This window comes from Saccopteryx bilineata, chromosome 8 (genome assembly GCF_036850765.1).
Source record: "Saccopteryx bilineata isolate mSacBil1 chromosome 8, mSacBil1_pri_phased_curated, whole genome shotgun sequence".
NCBI classification, from domain to species: Eukaryota; Metazoa; Chordata; class Mammalia; order Chiroptera; family Emballonuridae; genus Saccopteryx; species Saccopteryx bilineata.
Window position 1 is genome coordinate 70,487,921 of NC_089497.1, and position 15,325 is coordinate 70,503,245.

The window sequence follows — 15,325 nt, forward strand, 5'->3', positions numbered from 1 at the left end:
AACCAGCCAGGGCCCCGAAAGGCAATTTATTATTTCATACACTTAATAGTTAAATAAGAACAATATAAGAGGCATGCAAAACTAATTATAAGAGTTTTAAAATATTAACAAAAAATATTAAATAATACCTGACAAAAAATAATTAAACTATTATTTAAGATATTTCCATATTGCTTCCTTTTTTTTTTTTTTTTTTTTTGGTATTTCTCTGAAGCTGGAAACGGGGAGAGACAGTCAGACAGACTCCCGCATGCGCCCGACCGGGATCCACCCGGCATGCCCACCAGGGGGCAACGCTCTGCCCACCAGGGGGCGATGCTCTGCCCCTCTGGGGCATCGCTCTGTCGCAACCAGAGCCACTCTAGCGCCTGGGGCAGAGGCCAAGGAGCCATCCCCAGCGCCTGGGCCGTCTTTGCTACAATGGAGCCTCAGCTGCGGGAGGGGCAGAGAGAGACAGGGAGGAAGGAGAGGGGGAGGGGTGGAAAAGCAAATGGGCGCTTCTCCTATGTGCCCTGGCTGGGAATCGAACCCGGGTCCCCCACATGCCAGGCCGACGCTCTACCGCTGAGCCAACCGGCCAGGGCCCCATATTGCTTCTTAATTGGCATCCTCACTTGCAATTTTTTTTACCCATAGATGGAATGAACATGACTACAGGCACTTAGAATATGCCATTGCGCAGATGAACATTAAAAAAGAGCGAGAAATGTAAATTTGTGATTTCCACATTGGGTGGCTGCCCAGGTGCCCACCAAAGAGAGAACCCTGATTACAAGTGCGATTTTAACAACCAGTTCGCTGAACTCAACAAAAAATTAGGTAGGTTCTGCCAAACCAGTGCGAACTGGCTGAATCCCACCACTAGTTCTGACTCCTATGACAATCCTGTTATTCATTTGTGAAGCCATATGTTTTCTTTCCAAGAAAAGCAAAAATGAAACAAAACTTGTTTACATATCCACTTTGGAAAGGAAAGAAAGAACCAGACCAGATCAAGACGGTGTCAAACTCTTGGACAAAGTCACTGAAAATATATAAATTGAGACAAATTTTGCACACTTAACTAAATAGGGATTTTTCACTAGAGTTTCAAACTGACAATAAATCTCATGAGGTTAATTCCTATACCTTTCTATCTGGAGCTAAGGGTATAAAAAGGAAACAAACACCTTAAAGTCTAAGACATTTTTAAATTTCTTAGGAAATTGTTTTTTCTTTAACACTACTACCTAATCAAGACAATGTGCCCATCAACAACAAAAGCCTACCCATAGATGAAAATTTTCTGGAATTTACATATAATGATGGTTATATAATTTTGTGAATACAGTATTAAAAAGACTGAATCTTATGTCTTACAAGAGTGAATTTTAGCCTGACCAGGCAGTGGCGCAGTGGATAGAGCATGGGACTGGAATGTGGAAGGACCCAGGTTCGAGACCTCAAGGTCGCCAGCTTGAGCGCGGACTCATCTGGTTTGAGCAAAAAGCTCACCAGCTTGGACCCAAGGTCACTGGCTAGAGCAAGGGGTTACTCGGTCTGCGGTAGCCCCAGGGTCAAGGAACATATGAGAAAGCAATCAATGAACAGCTAAGGTGTCGCAACAAAAAACTGATGATTGATACTTCTCATCTCTCTGTTCCTGTCTGTCCCTATCTATCCCTCTCTATAAATAAATAAACTTAAAAAAAGAGTGAATTTTACAGTATATGAATTAGATCTCAACAATGTTGTAAAAAATAACAATGAAAAACCCAATACACATGAATCTTAAACATAAATGTACAGTGATACCTTGAGATACGAGCAGACTGACATATGAATTTTATAAGATACGAGCTGTGACTCGGTCTATATTTTTGTTCGAGATCCAAGCGAAATTCCAAAATAGGAGTTGTGATTCCGGAAGTTGCCGCTAGTTGGCACGTTGGCGCACAGGTGCAGTATCAGCAGCACAACACCAGCATCTTGTTCCTTCCCATGTGTTACCTGCAGAATCAGGTTGAATCTCATGCGCTGCACTCATTCTTGCATCATTTTGCATTTTTTACTAACTTTTTTTGTGTGCTATCGTGGGGCCTAAGAAAGTGAGTGTAAAGGACAGTGGTGAGAAGAGGAGAATGATGTCGATAGAAGTAAAGCAAGAAATAATAGAAAAACATAAGCATGGTGTACGAGTGATTGAACTGGCAAGGCTGTATGACCACAATACATGTACAATTTGTACCATCCTTAAACAAAAGGATCAAAAGCACATCAAAAGCACATCAAAAGCACAAATCCAGTGAAAGGAACTACAATTCTGTCCCAATTAGGACAAATATCTATGAAGAAATGGAGAAGTTTCTGCTGTTATGGGTGAAAGAGAAAGAGCTGTGCTGCCGATACTGGACCTGTGCACCAACGTGCCAACTATCTCCTGATACAATGACAGAGAATGTAATATGCGAAAAGGCACGTATTATTTACAGCAACTTGAAGAAGAAAGAACCATCAACCTCAAAAGAGGCAGCAGAAGATATGTTTAAGGCAAGTCACAGCTGGTTTGAAAATTTCAAGAAGAGATCTAGCATCCACTCGGTGGTGAGGCATGGTGAAGCTGCGAGTGCTGACCTTAAGGCAGCTGAGGAGTACATCACGTTTTGCTGCACTTATCGCAAAGGAAGGCTACATCCCCTAACAAGTGTTCAACTATGATGAAACAGGATTGTTTTGGAAAACAATGCCCCAGAGGACTTTCATCACCGCAGAAGAGAAGAAGCTGCCAGGCCATAAACCCATGAAGGGCCCTCTGACCCTTGCATTATGTGCAAATACTAGCGATGACTGTAAAGTAAAGCCACTGCTAGTGTATCATTCCGAAAATCCTCGAGCCTTTAAGACTCACAAGATTCTTAAAGAAAAACTGCAGGTTATGTGGCGCGCCAATGCTAGGGCATGGGTTACGCAGCAGTTTTTTATTGAATGGATAAATCTCGTCTTTGGTCCTGCAGTGAAGAAATATCTTCAAGAAAATAAACTCTCGATGAAAGCATTACTAATCCTTGATAATGCTCCAGCCCACCCACCTGGTCTTGAAGATGACATTCTCGATGAGTTCAAATTCATGAAAGTCCTCTACCTCCCACCCAACATGACTTCAATCTTGCAACCTATGGATCAGCAGGTCATTTCCAACTTTAAAAAGCTTTACACAAAGCACTTGTTCCGCCGCTGCTTTGAGGTGACTGAGAATACAATTCTAACCCTTCGAGAGTTTTGGAAAGATCACTACAACATCGTGATATGTTTACACATTATTGACTTGGCATGGCAAGAGATTATAAGATGAACCTTGAACTCAGCATGCAAAAAAGCCATAGCCTGATGTTGCTGCAGACAGGGACTTTGAAGGATTCGAACCAGAGACTGAGACCGAGATAGAAGCGTTGGAGAAGATTGTGTCCCTCGGAAAGAAAATGGGTCTGGAGGTAGATGAGGGTGACCTAAACGAGCTCGTCGAGGAACATGAGGAGGAACTCTCAACTGAGGAGTTGAAGGAGCTACAGATGATGCAACATACGGAGCTTCTGCAAGAGATTAGTAGTGAGGGGGAGATAGAGTCGGAGGAAGTGATTTCTACAAGTGAAATTAAAGACATGCTGGCGATGTGGGAGAAGCTTCAAGTTTCATTGAAAAGAAACACCCAGAAAACGTTTCAACTGGTTATGCTTCAGCACTTTCTAATAACACTTGTTTGTCACATTTCCGTAACATTTTAAAAGGCAGGCAAAAGCCTCTTTGGATAGATTTTTATTCAAAAGTCCTGCAAGTGAAAATGCAGAAAGTGCAGCCAAAACGGCAAAAACAGGTGATGATTAAATGAAAAATATGTAATGTTAAGTTTAAAGTTAAAAAAGTGCATTTTTTTTACAATTAAGTTTTTAAGGTTTCATTTTAAGTAAAGAAAATGCAGTTTTAGTTTTGTTTAAAGTAAAGGAAATGCAGTTTTAGTTTACATTTAGTGTTAAGAAAGTGCAGTTTTAGTTTATGTTCTACAGTGCCTGCATCCCTTCCTCCCACCATTCACCTCGGTTAGCCACACTCGTCTCTCTCTAAGGTAAGAATACAGTACTAAATAACACTTTTTTCTTTTATTTCATATATTTTGTTATGCATTGGTAAAGTATACATGTGTTTCTTAATTAAAAACATGTCTTTTTCATAAGGTAGGGTGGTTTGGGGATGTTTCACAGGGCTGGAGCAGATTAAATCTATTTCAGTTATTTTAAATGGGAGAAATTTGTTTGATATACGAGTTGACTGATTTATGTGCTCGGTTACAGAACAAATTAAACTCATATCTCAAGGTACCACTGTATTTACAAATTATACCTTCCCACGTGTGTGTGTGTGTGTGTGTGCAGTGTGTGCACCGGAAGGGCCGTCAGCCAGGGAATCGACATTCTTTCAGAAGACTATTTGGGGGAAGGGAGTACAGATTTTTAATACTTTTAAATTTAATTTTTCTTGGAATATTTCAGATATTCAAGACAGTATAAAATGATCAGTGAGGGGAGTAGAAGTAAATTCAAAAGTATTAGTAATTTCCTATCTTGTAGGTGGGGTGGCATTTATTGTTTTCCTACTATTCTTTTTTTGGTTTTTGTGTTTTTATGAAGCTGGAAACGGGGAGGTAGTCAGACAGACTCCTGCATACGCCTGACCGGGATCCACCCGGCACGCCCACCAGGGGGTGATGCTCTGCCCATCCGGGGCATCGCTCTGCTGCAGCCAGACCATTCTAGCACCTGAGGGAGAGGCCACAGAGCCATCCTCAGCGCCTGGGCCAACTTTGCTCCAATGGAGCCTTGGCTGCAGGAGGGGAAGAGAGAGACAGAGAGGAAGGAGAGGGGGAGGGGTGGAGAAGCAGATGGGTGCTTCTCTGGTGTGCCCTGGCCGGGAATCAAACCCGGGACTCCCGCATGCCAGGCCGATGCTATACCACTGAGCCAATGGGCCAGGGCCTCCTATTATTCTTTAAAACATATTTCCTGATTTAGGTGCTCTTTAGCAGTGGTCCCCAACCTTTTTAGGGCCACGGACCAGTTTAATGTCAGAAAATATTTTCATGAACCAGCCTTTAGGGTGAGACGGATAAATGCACAAAATAAAATTATGCGACCGGCGTAAAAACTGCGATATTTTTTAATATAATTGTCGAACTTACGAGACAAGCATCAAGAGTGAATCTTAGCCTGACCAGGCGGTGGCGCAGTGGATGGAGCATTGGACTGGGATGCCGAGGACCCAGGTTCGAGACCCCGAGGTTGCCAGCTTGAACGTGGGCTCACCTGGTTTGAGCAAAAGCTCACCAACTTGGACCCAAGGTTGCTGGCTCAAGCAAGGGGTTACTCGGTCTGCTGAAGGCCCACGGTCAAGGCACATATGAGAAAGCAATCAATGAACAACTAGGGTGTCACAATGCGCAACGAAAAACTAATGATTGATGCTTCTCATCTCTCCATTCCTGTCTGTCTGTCCCTGTCTATCCCTCTCTCTGATTCTCTCTGTCTCTGTTAAAAATAAATAAATAAATAAATAAATAAAAAAAAAGAGTGAATCTTAGACGATGTAACAGAGGGAATCTGGTCATTTTTAAAAAATAAAACATAGGCCCTGGCCGGTTGGCTCAGTGGTAGAGCGTTGGCCTGGCGTGCAGAGGTCCTGGGTTCGATTCCTGGCCAGGGCACACAGTAGAAGTACCCATCTGCTTCTCCACTCCTCCCCCTCTCCTTCCACTCTCTCTCTTTCCCTCCCGCAGCAGAGGCTCCATTGGAGCAAAGATGGCCCGGGCACTGGGAATGGCTCCTTGGCCTCTGCCCCAGGCACTAGAATGGCTCTGGTCGCAACAGAGCGACGCCCCAGAGGGGCAGAGCATCGCCCCCTGGTGGGCAGAGCGTAGCCCCCGGTGGACGTGCCGGGTGCATCCCGGTCGGGCACATGCGGGAGTCTGTCTGTCTCTCCCCGTTTCCAGCTTCAGAAAAATACAATAAATAAATAAATAAATAAATAAACATCATTCAGACTTAAATATAAATAAAACGAAAATAATGTAAGTTATTTATTCTTTCTCTGTGGACCAGTACCAAATGGCCCACAGACTGGTACTGGTCCATGGCCCAGGGGTTGGGGACCACTGCTCTTTAGTATATATGATGTACACCACTATTTTTAAAAACAAAACTTTAAAAATTAAAAAACAATTATGTATGTTGGTATAATGTGACATATGCATTTCTAAAAATATCATACTGTGTAAAATTGTATCATGAAAATCACCAGGTTTATGAGGGAAAAGAAGTTTAGAAGTACAACACTCAAAAATTTTACCAATGACATAAAAAAGGGGATCTAATTATAATGGTAGTAGTTTTATGCATTAGAAATGGTTAAATACATAAATGCCCCAATAAACATGGCACTTGACCTTGACAAAAGATCTCAAGTGCTGTGGTGGTAGGCGCTGCAAGTCTGCCGCTTGTGCGTCACCATCCAGTGGCAGAAAGAGGGTAACCTGAAGGCGACAAAAGCTCTGACACCAGGCTCGATGCAGGGTGCAGGTGGCGTTTTACTACTGAGTTGTGCACTTGAGACCTGTATGGTTTTGAAACCAATGTCATCCCAATAAATTCAATTAATAAAGAAATAAAGCTGTAACACCAGATGTGGATGGGTATGGCTCATAACATATCAGTAAATGGAGATCACTGGAAGGTGTTGGAGGTGTTTGCCTGTGTGTAGTCTGTGAGTTCTTTCCGAGGCTCAGTTCGGCAGGGCAGTTTTCTGCATCTACCTCGCAGTTCTTGCATACAAAATCACGCATAAGAAATGTGAACTTCCTACAGTGTTATTTACAAAAGTCAAGATATGGAAGCAACCCAAGTGCCCATCAATAGACTAGTGCAGTGGTTTTCAAAAGAGTGCGCCAGGGTGCACTGGTGCGCCCTAGAAGATTTCCAGGTGCTCCCTATCGTATTCCAGACAAATATGTGCCTGTTGGGGACCAAAAAACCAACAGGGTTTTTGGAGTTTAGATTTTTGGGGGACAGAGGTGTGGGGAATTGGCTGTAAGCTGACAGTCTGCCCAAGCCCCCACCTCACTTGCGTGATTAAGTTGCAAAAGGCTATTAAGCTGTGGTGCTGGATTGTTTACACTACCCCCCATGTTCCCTGGAAAGACTGGAGGCAAGTTTCTTCTATCCTTTGTTTGGTGTAAAGCAGGGGTCGGGAAACTTTTTGGCTGAGAGAGCCATGAACGAACGCCACATATTTTAAAATGTAATTCCATGAGCGTCATACAACAACCCGTGTACGTTACACATTATCCAATAAAAATTTGATGTTGTCCCGGAGGATAGCTGTGATTGGCTCCAGCCACCCGCAACCATGAACGTGAGCAGTAGGAAGTGAATGAATTGTAATACATGAGAATGTTTTACATTTTTAAGGTTATTTTTTTTATATTAAAGATTTGTCTGTGAGCCAGATGCAGCCATCAAAAGAGCCACATCTGGCTCACAAGCCACAGGTTCCCGACCCCTGGTGTAAAGTATGGTGGGGGTTTTCTGCACTCAACACAATTAAGAGTAAAAAGAGAGGAATTCTTCAATGTATTGACAAGGAAATGAGTTTGCCTTTCAAATATATGCCCAAACATTGAAGAAATTACTAGGACACATCAGGCTCATGTTTCTCATAAACACAAGAATGAAAACACTTAACACATTCATGCCGGGACCTGCCAAATTTACTAAATCTTACTAAGAATGTATCTATATATAAAAAGATGCCTTTATTGTCATTCTTTTATTTTTTAACCCCTTTTTATAAATTCTTAAAAGCATAACTCAAAAAATGTAACATAAAAGTGTTTTTAATGTCAAAATAAATTTAATTTAAATGACGTCAGAGTAATGGCAGGGTAGGAAGCGATACCAATAAATCTCCCCCAAAACTCAACAAGATCTTCAACCAGAAACAGAAAAACCTATCCTTGGAGCCTCCAGATGTTTCGCAATACACCCAAAGGTATGATCGAGCGAAAAATTGGCTAAATATATAACCAAACCCCGAAGGAATTAGGGAGTAAGAAATGCTCCACCTTCCTCACTAACCTAAACAGGGCAGCTTTCTCTGGGATCCGTGAATATAGAAATTGAGGCCGGCAAAGGGGGTGAATAGATCCAGGCCACGGCACAAACGGCTGAACCAGGCTGTGGCACGGAGATCCAAGCCGAGGAAAAACTGATGCTGTGGCAACCCGGGCAATACAAGCTAACACTCGCGCCAAACCCAAACAAAGAAAGACAGGTGGGGCAGCCATTTTACCTGATCTCCTGGTCAGCGCGCAGATAGTGGGCGAGAGATTTCTTCCTAAGCCCCGGGAGTGGGTGCCCATGTTACCCCACAGAGAGGCAGAGTCAGAGGCCTTTCTGTGGGCCGAAAGCGGAATCTCTGGGCAGCCCCAGCGCCCTGGGAAAGCCGTGCACGGGAAGGAGCGAGAACTAATTCCAACAGTGGAACTTTTCCGTGCTGGTAGGGGATTCACTCAGAGGGAAAAGCGGCCGGCCTCATATCCAGGTCTGCGCGTGCAGATAAGTGAGCGAGAGATTCCTCCAAGTGCCTCGGCAGTGCGCGCCCGTGTTATCACACAGAGGGGCAGAGTCAGGGGCCTTTGTGTGGGCCAAAGCGGAATCTCGGGCCGCCCCAGCGCCTTGCAAAAGCCGTGCATGGGGACGGAGCGAGAGCCAATTCCAACGCTGCAACTTTTCCATGCGGTTGGGGGTTTCACTCAGAGCGTGAGACTGCTGGCCGGATATCCTGGTCTGCGCACGCATATAGTGAGTGAGTTTCCTCCAAGCGCCCCGGAAGTGGGCGCCCGCCTGTGTTACCGGACAGAGTGGCAGAGCCAGAGGTCTTTGAGTGGGTGGAAACCCCGCCTGATTATGCTAGCAGCACTGACTGACTGAGCCTTTCCCAGAGCCCTGTGCTGACTGGAAATAGAGTGGGAAGTTGCCAGCTCTTTGAGCCTCTTACTATCCAGGAAGAGGCAGCAGCAACACCATAGCTGGATTATCAGGCTACTAATTGAGGAAGGAAAGACTAGGAGAAAGGCTCCAGGAACACGGACTCTCTCACTGTCAGAGCCTATAAATGCTAATGAGCCTTGACTGCCAACGAGACTAAAGCACAATACATGACATCGCCATAGAGACTTATCAACTGCAAACATCTACCTGAGCATGCCAAAGGGGCAGAACCCGGGGTACAGAGTCACCGACCAGGAAGAGGGAGAGAAAAGAAAAAGCAAGAAGATAACCTCTCAAAATCAAGAATAATCTGCAGACTTTATAACCTATCCCATTTTATTATATTTGTTCGTTTGTTTCTCTTATCTTCATTCTTGATTTTTTTTCCTCCTCCAATTTGGCTGATTAACTCTCTGCCGGTCTTACTCTCTCCTCTCCTTGAACTACACTACCCATAAGTGTTACATCTCCCATTATCTTTTCTCTCCTCTTCCTTTCTCTCTATGAGGGTTGCACTCCAAAACCCTTAACTCTCTCTCTCTCTCTCTCTCCTCTTTTTTCTTTTTTCTTCTTTTAGTGATTCCCTCTTTCTTTCTCTCTCTCTCTTTCTTTTCTCCCTCTATATTAGTTTCTTCCTTTCTCCTTTACATCTCCTCTCATTCAAACCTCAATTACAAACAAATTATCTTATCTGGGACTCAAACTTATGTTTGTGGCATTTTGGGGGGTTTTTACTTCACCTTTTTAACTCACTAGCAGTGCTCCCATCCCTGGCTCTCCATTTTATCTAGTTCTTGTTCCACTAAATACAATAGTAATTTTTTAATTTGTCCCCCCATTTTTCTGTTTTCCTCTTATTCCTCTCATCATAACTCTTAGTCAACCAACACCTAAAAGCAAATCATTTTATTCTTGACCCAAATTTTTTCCTTATTTGCTTTTTGTGGTCCATACACCCTTCTTTATTCTTTTCCTTTTTTTTTTTTTTTTTGCCCCTTTATTACTTTTCCCCAATTCAGGCCCTCCATTACAGTCATTGTTTGTTATAATTCACAGTTCACCACAAGATTTTCTCAAGAAAGAGGGGAGAAGAGAGGAGAGGAAAAAAGGAGGGGGGGGAATAATTTCCTTTTTTTAAAATTTTTATTTTATTTTATTTTTCTTTATTTCATTATTAATTTTTTTTAAAAACCAACTCTTTTCAATTTTTAATTTTTTTAACTTTTTATTCTTTATTAAATCTCATTAATACTATCAACAAAACCACTCTCAGATGCCATTAAGGAAGAGAAAATCGAATATCATGGATACAAAAGAAAGAGAGGTAACACAGCTAGATGAGGAAAAATCTATGAAGAAAAAATTTAATATTTGGAAACCTTGGAGCTAAATGACAGAGAATTCAAGATAGAAATCCTAAAAATCCTCCGAGATATACAAGAAAACACAGAAAGGCAATTTAGGGAGCTCAGAAAACAACTCAATGAACACAAAGAATATATGTCCAAGGAAATTGAAACTATAAAAACAAATCAAACAGAGATGAAAAACTCAATACACGAGCTGAAAAATGAAGTAACAAGCTTAGCTAATAGAACAGGTCAGATAGAAGAGAGGATTAGTGAAATAGAAGACAAGCAACTTGAGGCACAACAGAGAGAAGAAGAAAGAGACTCAAAAATTTAAAAAAATGAGATAGCCCTACAAGAATTATCTGACTCCATCAAAAAGAATACCATAAGAATAATAGGTATATCAGAGGGAGAAGAGAGAGAAAATGGAATGGAGAACATACTCAAACAAATAATAGATGAGAACTTCCCAAGCCTGTGGAAAGAACTAAAGCCTCAAGTTCAAGAAGCAAACAGAACTCCGAGTTTTCTTAACCCCAACAAACCTACTCCAAGGCATATCATAATGAAATTGACACAAACCAACAGCAAAGAAAAAATTCTCAAGGCAGCCAGGGAAAAGAAAAATACAACATATAAAGGAAGGCCCATTAGATTATCATCAGATTTCTCAGCAGAAACTCTACAAGCTAGAAGAGAGTGGACCCCAATATTTAAAGTCCTGAAAGAGAGGAACTTTCAGCCATGAATACTATACCCATCAAAGCTATCCTTCAAATATGAAGGAGAAATAAAAACATTCACAGATACAGAAAAGATGAGGGAATTTATCATCAGAAAACCCCCACTCCAGGAATTACTAAAGGGGGTTCTCCAATCAGATACAAAGAACAAAAAAAAAACAGAGCCACAAATAAAAGCTCCAAGAACACAATAAAACCAAATTTAAACTGTGACAACAACAAAGAGAAAGCGGGGGAGAAGATGGAGATTAACAGTAGCAAAGGACGATGGAGTGCAAAAGTGCTCACAAAATAGTTCGCTACAATGAACAGGGTAGGGACCCTTTTCATTACTCAAAGGTAACCACCATTGTAAAAACCACCACAGAAGCACATGAGATACAAAGGATAGCAACAGAGGAAAGATGTATGGAATACAACCAAATAAAAACAAAAGATAGAAAAACGAAAGAGAAGGATCAAACAAGACACAAAACTAACAGAAAGCAATCTATAAAATGGCAATAGGGAACTCACAAGTGTCAATAATTACACTAAATGTAAACGGATTAAACTCACCAATAAAAAGGCACAGAGTAGCAGAATGGATTAAAAAAGAAAATCCAACTGTATGCTGCCTACAGGAAACTCATCTAAGTAACAAGGATAAAAACAAATTCAAAGTGAAAGGCTGGAAAACAATATTCCAAGCAAATAACATCCAAAAAAAATCAGGTGTAGCAATACTCATATCGGATAATGCTGACTACAAGACAGGAAAAGTACTCAGAGACAAAAATGGCCATTTCATAATGGCTAAGGGGACACTGAATCAAGAAGACATAACAATTCTTAATATATATGCACCAAACCAAGGAGCACCAAAATATATAAGACAGCTACTTATTGATCTTAAAACAAAAACTGACAAAAATACAATCATACTTGGAGACCTCAATACACCGTTGACGGCTCTAGATCGGTCATCCAAACAGAGACTCAATAAAGACATAGTGGCCTTAAACAAAACACTAGAGCACCTGGATATGATAGACATATACAGGACATTTCATCCCAAAGTGACTGAGTATACATTTTTCTCCAGTGTACATGGATCATTCTCAAGAAATGACCATATGTTGGGCCACAAAAACAACATCAGCAAATTCAGAAAAATCGAAGTTGTACCAAGCATATTTTCTGATCATAAAGCCTTGAAACTAGAATTCAACTGCAAAAAAGAGGAAAAAAAATCCCACAAAAATGTGGAAACTAAACAACATACTTTTAAAAAATGAATGGATCAAAGAAAGAATAAGTGCAGAGATCAAAAGATATATACAGACTAATGAAAATGACAATATGACATATCAGAATCTATGGGATGCAGCAAAAGCAGTGATAAGAGGGAAGTTCATATCACTTCAGGCATATATGAACAAACGAGAGCCCAAGTGAACCACTTAACTTCACACCTTAAGGAACTAGAAAAAGAAGAACAAAGAAAACCCAAAACCAGCCGAAGAAAGGAGATAATAAAAATCAGAGCAGAAATAAATGAAACAGAGAACAGAAAAACTATAGAAAAAATTAATAGAACAAGGAGCTGGTTCTTTGAAAAGATCAACAAAATTGACAAACCCTTGGCAAGACTTACCACGGAAAAAAGAGAAAGAACTCATATAAACAAAATCCAAAATGAAAGAGGAGAAATCACCATGGACACCGTAGATATACAAAGAATTATTGTAGAATACTATGAAAAACTTTATGCCACTAAATTCAACAACCTAGAAGAAATGGATAAATTCCTAGAACAATACAACCTTCCTAGACTGAGTCAAGAAGAAGCAGAAAGCCTAAACAGACCTATTAGTAGAGAAGAAATAGAAAAAACCATTAAAAACCTCCCCAAAAATAAAAGTCCAGGTCCTGACGGCTATACCAGCGAATTTCATCAAACATTCAAAGAAGACTTGGTTCCTGTTCTACTGAAAGTCTTCCAAAAAATTGAAGAAGAAGCAATACTTCCAAACACATTTTATGAGGCCAACATAACCCTCATACTAAAACCAGGCAAGGATGGCACAAAAAAAGAAAACTACAGACCAATATCTCTAATGAATACAGATGCTAAAATACTAAACAAAATACTAGCAAATCGAATACAACAACATATTAAAAAAATAATACATCATGATCAAGTGGGATTCATCCCAGAATCTCAAGGATGGTTCAACATACGTAAAACGGTTAACATAATACACCATATCAACAAAACAAAGAACAAAAACCACATGATCTTATCAATAGACGCAGAAAAGGCTTTTGATAAAATACAACACAATTTTATGTTTAAGACTCTCAACAAAATGGGTATAGAAGGAAAATATCTCAACATGATAAAGGCCATATATGATAAACCATCAGCTAACATCATATTAAATGGCACTAAACTGAAGGCTTTCCCCCTTAAATCAGGAACAAGACAGGGTTGTCCACTCTCTCCACTCTTATTTAATGTGGTACTAGAGGTTCTAGCCAGAGCAATCAGACAAGACAAAGAAATAAAAGGCATCCATATTGGAAAAGAAGAATTAAAGGTATCACATTTTGCAGATGATATGATCCTATACATCGAAAACCCCAAAGAATCCACAAAAAGACTACTAGAAACAATAAGCCAATACAGTAAGGTCGCAGGATACAAAATTAACATACAGAAGTCAATAGCCTTTCTATATGCCAACAATGAAACAATTGAGAACGAACTCAAAAGAATAATCCCCTTCACGATTGCAACAAAAAAAAATAAAATACTTAGGAATAAACATAACAAAGAATGTAAAGGACTTATATAATGAAAACTATAAACCACTGTTAAGGGAAATCGAAAAAGATATAATGAGATGGGAGAATATACATTGTTCTTGGCTAGGAAGAATAAATATAATCAAGATGGCTATATTACCCAAAGCAATATACAAATTTAATGCAATTCCCATCAAACTTCCAATGACATTTTTTAAAGAAATAGAGCAAAAAATCATCAGATTTATATGGAACTATAAAAAACCCCGAATAGCCAAAGCAATCCTAAAGAAAAAGAATGAAGCTGGGGGCATTACAATACCTGACTTCAAACTCTATTATAGGGCCACGACAATCAAAACAGCATGGTATTGGCAGAAAAATAGACACTCAGACCAATGCAACAGAATAGAAAGTCCAGAAATAAAACCACATATATATAGTCAAATAATTTTTGATAAAGGGGCCAACAACACACAAAGGAGAAAAGAAAGCCTCTTCAATAAATGGTGCTGGGAAAACTGGAAAGCCACATGCAAAAGAATGAAACTGGACTACAGTCTCTCCCCCTGTACAAAAATTAACTCAAAATGGATCAAAGATCTAAACATAAGACCTGAAACAATTAAGTACATAGAAGAAGACATAGGTACTCAACTCATGGACCTGGGTTTTAAAGAGCATTTTATGAATTTGACTCCACAGGCAAGAGAAGTGAAGGCAAAAATTAATGAATGGGACTACATCAGACTAAGAAGTTTTTGCTCAGCAAGAGAAATTGTTAACAAAATAAACAGAAAGCCAACTAAATGGGAAATGATATTTTCAAACAACAGCTCAGATAAGGGCCTAATATCCAAAATATACAAAGAACTTATAAAACTCAACAACAAACAAACAATCCAATAAAAAAAATGGGAAGAGGACATGAACAGACACTTCTCCCAGGAAGAGATACAAATGGCCAACAGGTATATGAAGAGATGCTCATCTTCTTTAGCTATTAGAGAAATGCAAATCAAAACGGCAATGAGATACCACCTCACACCTGTTCGATTAGCTATTATTAGCAAGACAGGTAATAGCAAATGTTGGAGAGGCTGTGGAGAAAAAGGAACCCTCATCCACTGTTGGTGGGAATGTAAAGTAGTACAACCGTTATGGAAGAAAGTATGGTGGTTCTTCAAAAAACTGAAAATAGAACTACCTTATGACCCAGCAATCCCTCTACTGGGTATATATCCCCAAAACTCAGAAACATTGATACGTAAAGACACATGCAGCCCCATGTTTATTGCAGCATTGTTCACAGTGGCCAGGACATGGAAACAACCAAAAAGCCCATCAATAGATGACTGGATAAAGAAGA

General features: G+C 40.4%; 1 protein-coding gene across 5 annotated transcripts in view; it reads right to left on the reverse strand.

Moving 5' to 3' along the window:
* The window catches only part of YEATS2 (YEATS domain containing 2), a 127,112-nt gene that overhangs the window by 101,597 nt on the left and 10,190 nt on the right, over window positions 1–15,325 (reverse strand). The window lies entirely within an intron of this gene.